Consider the following 9,511-nt stretch of genomic DNA (forward strand, 5'->3'; position numbering starts at 1 on the left):
AATGGAGTTGTGGATTGTGCTTCCAAATCAAGAGTAATGATAAGAAAGGGGAAGGTAGAGGGAACAAGATTGGGTACATGAAGATAATGAAAGGGGTGGATGTGTGTGTGTGAGAGAGAGAGACAGGGAGAGCGATACAAAGAGAAGGGGGAGGCAGGGAGGTGAGAAAGAGTGAGGAACAGATTGAGGGAGGAAGAGGAAAAAGGCAGAGGGGCGGGTGCGGCGAAAGAGTAAGATAGATGCATAAGGGGGAATACAGCTTTTTCCTATGGGGGGAAATTCACCCATATTTTCCCCGATCGGCCGCTTGAAGTTGATTTTTTGTTTTTCCTTTGAAGGGGTATTCCTCATAGTCACTTTTTAGCTTTATTCTGATAAAACAACATAAATATATAATAATCTCATAAGCCTTATTTAAATAATGCGAGCGCGAAGCGCGAGCTAAACATTCTGGGCAATGTTTGTGATCCTGAACAAGATGCGTTTGCAACTAAATGATTACTGCGAGAGCGAAGCGCGAGCAGAAATTGTTGATACATGTATACGTTTTGGTCTGATCGAAAAGCGACCTGTTGAGGACTGTTTGCAGTTACCCATGGAGACGATACATATTTCAACAATCAAATAATGTGAGCGCGAAGCGCGAGCTAACAATTTTTTACATTCCGACCTAAAGAATGGTCATTCTAAGCACTTTTTATATTCATGAACAGGAAAGGTATATAACAATTTATTGATGCGAGCGCGAAGCCCGAGAGGAAAAATTCGAGATTTAGACCTAAAAACGGGACACTATTCATGTTTTGTAAATAATGAAAAGGATGAGTAATTGGGGATCTTCTTACATTAATAATACAGGCGCGAAGTGCGAGCATAAAATTTCTGATCTGAAACTGGATAATAATTTAAGTAAAGAACAAGCTGCGTATCTGAATAATCATGAGTGTGTGTGTTCAGATAAAGACCTAGAAAATATTCCGATCTGTAAAGGGTAAATTTAAGCACCATTTCAAGCACTGTGCAAGAAAATTGTGAGATGGATATGGATCGCACTTAATAAAGAGCTGATAATTTATTATTCTTTTTATCATTATTTTGAGTTTTGATCTAGGACCGGGACATTCTAAGGACATTTTGTAATCATATGAAAATAACGACTATCTTCCTATTCCTTTTCCTAAACGCAAGATGAAACATGTCGATATTCCATTCTGAAAAAAGGAACAATTTAATTATTAGGAATTCATGAAAAATTTTTATTTATTAATCTAATAAGCCTAATGAGAGCACGAAATTTGTTGATGTTATGGCCCGAAAACTGGACATTTAAGCACTTTTTAAAAGTATGAATAGAATGAATGACTTAATATATTTTTTTATCAATATTATTGAGCGCAAATCGGGAGCCGAATTTTTTGATAAACTGTCATGAAATGGGTACAGTAGTTTGTTATAGATTTAATATTGAGATATACTAATTAAACTCACTAAACAAATGCGAGCGTCCAGCGCTAGCTGATACGTTTTGAAAATCAGACCTGAAAGGGGAATTTTGAGGATTTTATGGAATATATAAAAAGAATAGGTCCTTGACATATCAAATTTTGTGAGCGCGCAGCCCTAGCATAAAATGGTAATATTCAGACCATGAAACGAAAATTTTTACAGAGCACTTTTTAAAAATCAATTTAAAACAAAATAATGAAAGGTCGATGTCCGAGCAGAAATATGTTTTGTACATTGCCTTCAAAACTTGACATTTTAAGCTCCATATCAACCTATATTGAGCAAGATATCTATTTCATCGAACAGGCAATGTGAGCGTAAAGTGCGAGCGAAATATGAGAGATGAAATATGAGAGATTTTTTAAATTCAAAGTCTTCCCCTCATCTCATCTCATTCGCTCGCCTTCCTCTTATTTTTCTCGTCTTTTTCTTCTCCTCTCTTTTCCTTTTTTTCTTTCTTTATTTCCCCTATTTCCCCCCTTTTTTTGCTCTGTCAATAAGGGGGGGGGGCGCTCTGGATCCGCCTATGTGCATGGTGGAATGTTGGGGGTGGTAATGTGGACAATAGGACGGGTAATGAGCGCAAGAGTATATTCAATGTATTCGAAAATGAAATATATTGCTCATGTTAGTTTTTTTAAAAACTTCCCTCAAATCTGCCACTGATACGATATAGGGTTTAGTGTTAAGTAAAAAGGGATAGCCTATATGAGGACGAGTCAACCACAAGAAAAATTGTTATGCAAATCTTTCTATGTCCTTCATTAATATGAAATATTTTAATTTTCTCCACATTGTCAGGTAAGACAAAGTTTTATTCCTCACTTAACGTGTGGAATTATCATTATTCTAGCATTATAACAATACTAATAATGAAGTTCTAATAAAGCGTATTTCAGACCTGCAAGGACTCTCAATGCACTTTACAAAAATGGAATTATACAACTTAAGTAATTTCTTAGAATAACACTTATACAACATCAACATTGATCAATTACATACGACATAAAGTATAGTGAATGGTTTATTTGAATACATTTTGTGGTTCAGTCAAGTTGATCATTATTGTCAAATCTTTAAAAATCAAAATATTGTATGATTCAAACAATTAAAAAAAGTGAGTGATCACGACCTTCTCAGTTGCATATCACTGAGTTGTGCAAATTAGGCTAATTGTTTTGTGAAAAATAAGCAAATCTTTAAAAGTAATAACTTTCTTATTTTGCATCCGATTTTGATGAAATCTTCACTATTATGTTTGTTTCATTTTTTTTACTAATTCAATTAAATCGATATTTTCGTGGGTAGATTTGACCTTTTAGGTAACATTTCTTTTATTGTCTTTCTTTCTGCAGATTCTGTCAACCGAGAATCTCATCACAGGTATCGTGTGATTTTTTTTCTTTCTTTTTATATCCCTTGGATTGCATGACTACAGATAGACCCGGAATAAATCACTCGTGTTGCAAGTTTTACAAATTGATAACAAAACGTCAATAACAAAAACGGAGCTTCTTGTTCAGATAATTATGATGGCGCTCTTCAATATGCACAGAACAGAGCCGGGGTGCAGACGCTGTATCGCATACTTTGGTTTAAAAAATGTCGGATCCCGGGTGTCGGATATTTTATATTTCCATGAAACTCGACTAATTCACTATCCCTCCTTTTTCAGGGGGCAAAAGCAAATATACCCTATGATGCAAACAAAGTAAAAGTTGTGGCTTAAAAGTCTGTTTGTCGAACACTCACAATCGACCCCCCCCCCCATATAAAAATCACTTAATTTTGGACAGTAAGAAAAAGTGATAATGTAATTTTCATTTACAGGCCCATTGACTAAACTATTCTGTGTTTTATATAGGTCCGTCATGAAGAAAAATAAAAAGACTAATAATTTACATATAGGATTTGGTTGTCATCAATATTGCTGTTTCAGATTTGTGAATTATCTTATTGTCTCTTGCAGATCGTATTTCAACCGTTGTATTTTTATCAATTCTGTTGGACTGTCTCATACAAAAAAAGAAAATTGTGCGAAGTTCCAAATGATGGCGCTATTGCAAATAATGCGTGGTGCACGTTAATCGTATTTTCGGTTGTGTTTGCCCGTTTGACTTGAAAATATAAATGGGGAAATCCCTCATTGAATACAAACACACACAACCATGCAAAACCACTTGTTCAATATTCTTTCCCAGGGAAACCTTCCATACTGACCATCACAGCTTTCCTTTGAATTATAAATTCCTCTTTGATTTATATCATCCAACAGAAAACTTCTTGAATATCTTAATGTGCTGGAGACGTTTGAAATTATGGGGAGATCAATTGCGGCTTCGCATTAAATTCAATTAAAAATTCAGATTCATCTCAGTTTTTCTTTAGTTTCACTTTAGTTTTGAGTTTTTTAGTTTACACACAGCTTTTATTTATGTACTTCAATTTCATCCATTATTACTAAATCCTCTCACTCGAATTTTCATTTGTAACCTTAACTCCTTTTAACGATACATAGAACAAGGTTATTCACCACACAGTATCGATACTAAATAAGGCACCCCCCCAAAAAAAAAATACATGGGAATTTTTAACTTACATTATTTTTGCTTGACTGACAAACTGCACGGGATCGGGAACGCCTCGTTGTTGGTTATGGTGATCTCGATGCTACATTCATGATTTTAAATTTTCAGCCATAAATTTGTGCTCAGCAAAAACCTGAAATATCCATCACATTTAGCTCGCAGACCAATAAATCCTGGTTTATGTAAAGTAGAGTTGGCCTATGCAGCTAGAGCGGTGAAGTTAAAATGCCAGGTGAGGCAATCCATCCAACTACAAAAATGCTTCACCTGTTGGAGCTCTGCAAATCGAATTGGATCACGTCTACCACCTTGATACAATCACGGTAAACAATAGAAAGAATTTCTTTTTTTCCTGGAAACTTAGTACAAAAAGGCTCGCAGCTTCTCAGTTTCGCATTGAGCTTGCCTGATACGCGCCATTGAAAACGAACTTGCCAAAATGTCATAAAGGGCTCTGACTGCATTCAACTTCGGGGGGGGGGGGGGGGGGCACACTTCCGTGAACCGGCGATGTGAGGTCGCCCCTTTCGTGTAGCAAACTTTTAGGTTGTCGAGAGCAATTTAAGGCCCGGCCCCCCCCCTATTGGCGGAGCAAAAAAAGAAAACAGGGGAAAGAAAGAAATAAACGGAAAAGAGAGGAGGAAAAAAAGTGAAGAGGAAAAAAAAGTAAATAAAATAATGGGAGGGTGAGACTTGGAAAATAAAAAAAAAAAATTTCTTGTCACTATATAATAATATTTCGCTCGCATTGCATGCTCGATGAGACACACTGTACATATCTTGCTCAATAGGCTGGTATGGGGTTTAAAATATCAAGTTTTGAAGTCAATATACAAAACATATATGAGCTCGAACATCGAACTTTTTATTTACAAACTGATTTTCAAAAAGTGTCTGTAAAATGTCTGTTTTATTGTCTGAGTATCAACATTTTTAGCTCGCGCTGCGCGCTAGCATTATTTGATTTGCCAAGTACCTATTCTCTTCATGTATTCCAGAAAGTTCTATAGCCCTTTTCAGGTTTGATTGTCGAAATCAGCTAGCGCTGCGCGCTCGCAATTTGATTGGTGAGAAATGTATTTTTCACAAAGAAATATCGGAATATCAAATATTTTCAGCTCGCCCTTTGCGCTCGCATTATTGATTTTCATGATAAAAAATGTATTCAAAATACTCAGATTCTAGGTCTAAATCAGGGGCGGATCCAGGATTTTTCAAAGGGGGGGCACATTTTCGCGAGGAAAAATTTGACAAGCAAAAAAAATTGTGCCTCTCAAAAGGTGGGGGGGGGGGGGGCACGGGCCGGCTGCCCCCCCCCCCCCGGATCCGCCAGTGGTCTAAATCTAAAACATGCGAACGCATATTTATTGAGATACGCAGCTAGTTCTTTATTTAAAACATGCTTAAATCATTCAGTTTCAGATCAGAATATCCAAAATTTTATTCTCGCGCTTCGCACTCGTATTATTAATGTGGGAAGATCGATACCCAGTAACCGATTCTTTTCATGATTAATAAAACATGAATAGAGTTTTGGGGTCTAAATCTCAATTTTTCCGCTCGCGCTTCGCATTGTTTAGTTATATATCTATCCTGTTCACGATTACAAAAAGTGCTCAGAATTCAAATTCTTTAGGTCGAATGTCGAAAAAATTTCAGCTCGCGCTGCGCATTATATTTGATTGTTGAAATAATTATGTATCGTCTTCATGGCTAACTACAAACAGTTTATAACAGGTCCATTTTCGATCAGGCCAGAACGTATATTAAAAATTTCTGCTCGCGCTTTGCGCTCGCAGTAATCATAAAATTACATACGAATCTTGTTCAGGATCACAAACATTGAACAGGATGTTCAAATTTCATGACAAAATACATGAAATTTCAAAAAAAAAAAATTAGCTCGCGCTCATATATTTATATTGCTTTATAAGCATATAGCTAAGAAGTGACTGTTGGGACTACCCCTTCAAATAAACAAACAAAAATCAACTTTGAGCGGCCGATCGGGGAAAATGTGTGTGAAAATTTTCTTTCCGCCCCCCCCCCTCCATTGGCGAATGCTGGGTCCGCCCCTGTAAAAGGTATATGCTTAACATTTGAACACGATCAGTAAACAGTACCAAAAAAACAATTAAGACCAAAAGAAAACCATAGATCATGGGCCATTAATGGATGGACATTCGACACGTTTCTTCAATCGAATGAGTTCCGTCGCCTACATTCTTCTGTTTACATAACGACTGCATTAGTATTCTCTTTTATGTTAGCGACAGACGATTAGATCGTCCTTTTGGGATCTCTTTCGATTGTGTTCTTTTAAATAATATTTTGGAAATCATGGGACCAGCAACATTAACAAGCAGATAATATCTATAATATGAAACAATGAAACATCGATGTGCACGTTTTCTCACACCATTAAAACCTTATTAGAAAAGTATTTTCTTAATGAGCCCCATTGCGCCCATGCGTTTTATCGCCGGAAACTTAAAAGGAGTGTTTTTAAATAATGATTACTTTAGAATTATGATATCTGCGACGTTACAATTCCATGTGTTGAATTATTTCTTCCTTAAAAAGACCCAACTTGATCAAAATACTGTGAAGATACCATTGCTCGAAGAATTATTTCAAGGTGAAAAAGAAAAATACGATGATGCGCACATCAAAGGATGGGGCTCGATCAGAGGTCATGTGCCATTATTGAGGATGGTAAGTTGTTATTTTTCATCAAAGGTCAAGGCCACCCAAGACAAATGTTGACTTTAGTCAATAGAGGAAAATCAACCAAGCATAACACTGAAAGTTTAATCAAATTCGGATGTAAAATAAGAAAGATATGACATTTAAATATTTTGCTTAGTTTTCATAAAACAGTTATGCACAAGAGAGACCCAGTGATGTCCCTCTCTCTTTTTCTTTTGTTTTTTTATTGTGTGAATTATACGATATTTCAATTTTTACAGAATTGACAAGAAGGACCAACTTGACTTAACCACAAAATGTTAACGTAGTTGTAATTCCACATTGTTCAGGGATAAATTAAATTTTGTTTCACATGATAATGAAAATGGAGAAAAAAAAAAAATCTTATTTCATATGATAAAGAAATAGTGAGTGGGTGACGTCATCAGTCCCCTCAATTGCATACCGACGAGAATGTAAATATCAGGGTTCCTTTAAATTAAGCAAAATTTGAAATGCCATATATTTCTTATCTCACTTCCGATTTGGATGAAATCTTCGGTGTTGTACTTGTTTTATTTTTCTCTATTCATTCAAATCAACTTTTGGTTGGGTTGGACTTGTCAATAACACTTTTGTTAATAAAGATTTTGGATAGCCACATTTATAAGGTATCTCCTATCAGTTGTTTCTCAATTCTATACAGGGTACATCTTAAGCCCCCTTTGTATCATAAAGCTTGCAAGAATCTTGGTTTCTTGCATTTCTTCAATCATGTATCATCCATAGAATTTACACCTTCGACAACATTTTATCCCTGTCCACCCCAGATACACAACTCCTTTTACCGAGATCTTGAACCTACCCATATCTTATTTACCCCAGTTTGTTTTCCCTCTTCTCCCCATTACAATCCATCGTCCGCCCTTCCCCCTCTTTGGGCACTTTCTTTTCAATCTGTCCATCTCTTTCCCCCTCTATCCTTCTTTTCCAATGACATTATTGTCTCTCTTCCTTCCATATTCTTTTTTCTCTGTCTTAATACCACTCTCTCTATAATCATACCTTATGTGATCTCCACCTTTTCCCCAATATTTTTGTATTCTTCTTCCTTTTCTCCAACACTTCTGTCCATTATCTTCCGTGTGTGCCTTTTCTTCTATTTTATTTCTTCATTTATAACTTTCCCACTCTCATCCACTAGATCAGTCTTTTCCCTCTCCTTTCTATTTCTTTTCTCTCCCTCATAACTTGTCTACACAGTTATCAACCAGCTGTTATTGAAATAAAATAAAAACAACAAAAATACTAACAATAAATAGGACAATCAACATATGTTCCAATAATCTAAAAAAAAAAACACAAAAAACAACCAAAACAAATACAATGAATAAAGAAATCAAAGCTGCAAGAACTCGCATGTGATTGCATTTCTTCCTCTTTTAATTTCATTCTCAATACAATTCAGGGAAACTAAGACGACAGAAAATAAAATAAAACAAGAGAAACATTTGGAAACATACAGAAATAAATTCTTTCCCAATAAAGTTTGCTTATGCAAAGAGAAACAGCAGTGATACATTTAATACTTACATAGAGAAAAATAATTATTGATAATCAACAATATTAATTGTTATGCTTCAAAATCATGGAGTTTAAATGAAATACCCATCAAACTTCCATAATATGGACAATATTTAGTGATAAGTATTTGATTTCTATTCTGTTGAATGTCTAATTTATTCTAATATTTCCAAAATATTATATTTACAAACAGAAATATGTTTTCTCAGAACATAATTAAGCTCCTCATGAGATGCAATTCATTTGAATATTTCTGACAAACAAATAATAACATGGTGATTTCAAACCACTTGGTTCGTCGTACGGGACAACTAATGCAGAAACACATAAAACTTGATGCATCAAAACATGCATAGGAAAATACACTCACATTTTTTACAATCTTTTAAATTTGTCTTTTTTAAACATGTCACAAATTTCAGCTGGTTTTAGAATCTTATTTCATTTCTATACAGTCGTACATAAGCATTCTTCACGACACAACGACACACTAAGACATGGTTTAGACTAATAGGACATAAATCAAAACTCCAGATACACTCAAATTCAGTGTCCACAGACTAACAATGGCTGCTTCGTGAATGAAAGCCATTTATTTGAGGTGCATTATTCTACAGAAGCTAACATGCCCCTTTAACTGAGGGCAATAATTGCAAATGTCAATAGGCAACATTTGGTCAAATGAAAACACTTGGCTAGTGCATACCAGAGGCTGCCCTAAACTTTTAAACTCTTTGAGGTAAACAGTCAGCAATTATTTTTTTTCTTTTAAAATTCAGTAATTTACAACATTTTCATCTGGCAGTTTACACATTGAACGACACACAATTGGCAGAAAATGCAAAAATACATGTTTTCAGTCCATGTAATACAACTGGCAGAATTAACCCATAAAATACATTTTATACAGACAATGCACCCTTGTAACTTGAATGGACAAATAAAGGTGCATGTACAACAACAACAACAACAAATCGAGAAAGCTCTGCCAATCTCCATGCAAAGAGCATAGGAGAGCGTGAGCAAAAAGAGAAAAAAAATATTTTAGTACAATTTATAAGTAAGTTTTTGCACTGTTCCAATTCAACGATCTCAAGTGATGCATCTACTATAGAAAATTGATTTCTTCTTTTCTTCTTTTTTTT

Source organism: Lytechinus pictus, chromosome 1, assembly GCF_037042905.1.
Source record: "Lytechinus pictus isolate F3 Inbred chromosome 1, Lp3.0, whole genome shotgun sequence".
Taxonomy (NCBI): Eukaryota; Metazoa; Echinodermata; class Echinoidea; order Temnopleuroida; family Toxopneustidae; genus Lytechinus; species Lytechinus pictus.